Source organism: Parasteatoda tepidariorum, chromosome 6 (assembly GCF_043381705.1).
Source record: "Parasteatoda tepidariorum isolate YZ-2023 chromosome 6, CAS_Ptep_4.0, whole genome shotgun sequence".
In the NCBI taxonomy this organism is placed as follows: domain Eukaryota; kingdom Metazoa; phylum Arthropoda; class Arachnida; order Araneae; family Theridiidae; genus Parasteatoda; species Parasteatoda tepidariorum.
Window position 1 is genome coordinate 88,614,962 of NC_092209.1, and position 873 is coordinate 88,615,834.

Sequence of the window (873 nt, forward strand, 5' to 3'; positions counted from 1 at the left end):
ATATATATATTTATATATATATATATAATGTGTAGATTGAAAGGTATAAATATTAATAAATGACTTTATTATTTTGTGTTCTAACGATGTTATTGACAGTCTTTACATCGGAAATACACGTGTAGCATTATTGTTATAATTTCATTTTTGTGGATTTGCGTTCATATCTCTAGATTTAACCTTGACAACAAGCGATTGACCCATTGCAATAAATTCATTTGAATCTTGGACTAACATTAAGTTTATATGGATTGTTAAATAGAGCTTGATTCGTGAATAAATTTTTTCTTTATATGTATTTGTCTTTTTTAATTTTTTATGTTAATAAATATTTTGTTCACTCATAAAAGTAAAGGAAGAAATCACTTTTTTAGTAAATATAATTCATTTTTCTTCTTCATCGAATAAAAAATTGGATTGAATAAAATCAATTGGAAATTTCTCACATTGTTTTTTGATCAAATAAAATAGAAAAGGTAATTTTTTTTTTACTTTTTCAAACATAACTCGGGGAAAAAAATCAAAAACAAAAAAGTACGAAAATTAATATATATAAGCATGTATATATATAAGATTCAGTTAAATAGCGTAAAAATTAGGAAATTCGATGTCAATATACTGTTTTAAAACGTGGTCCTATACCCCCCTTAATATTGACCTATAATATTCATAGATAAAAAAAATAGAGCAAACACTTGTCGAACTCTCCAAAATAAATTCATATATCGAAACTAATGTGACACTCTTTAAAATCCATTTTCTAAGTAAATAGCTGAAATATTCAAAGACCATTTGTTATGTCATTGAGTCTTTCGAAATACATTCATGATTGCTCACTACTCATGTTGCTGATAGCTAAATATTGCTCAACAC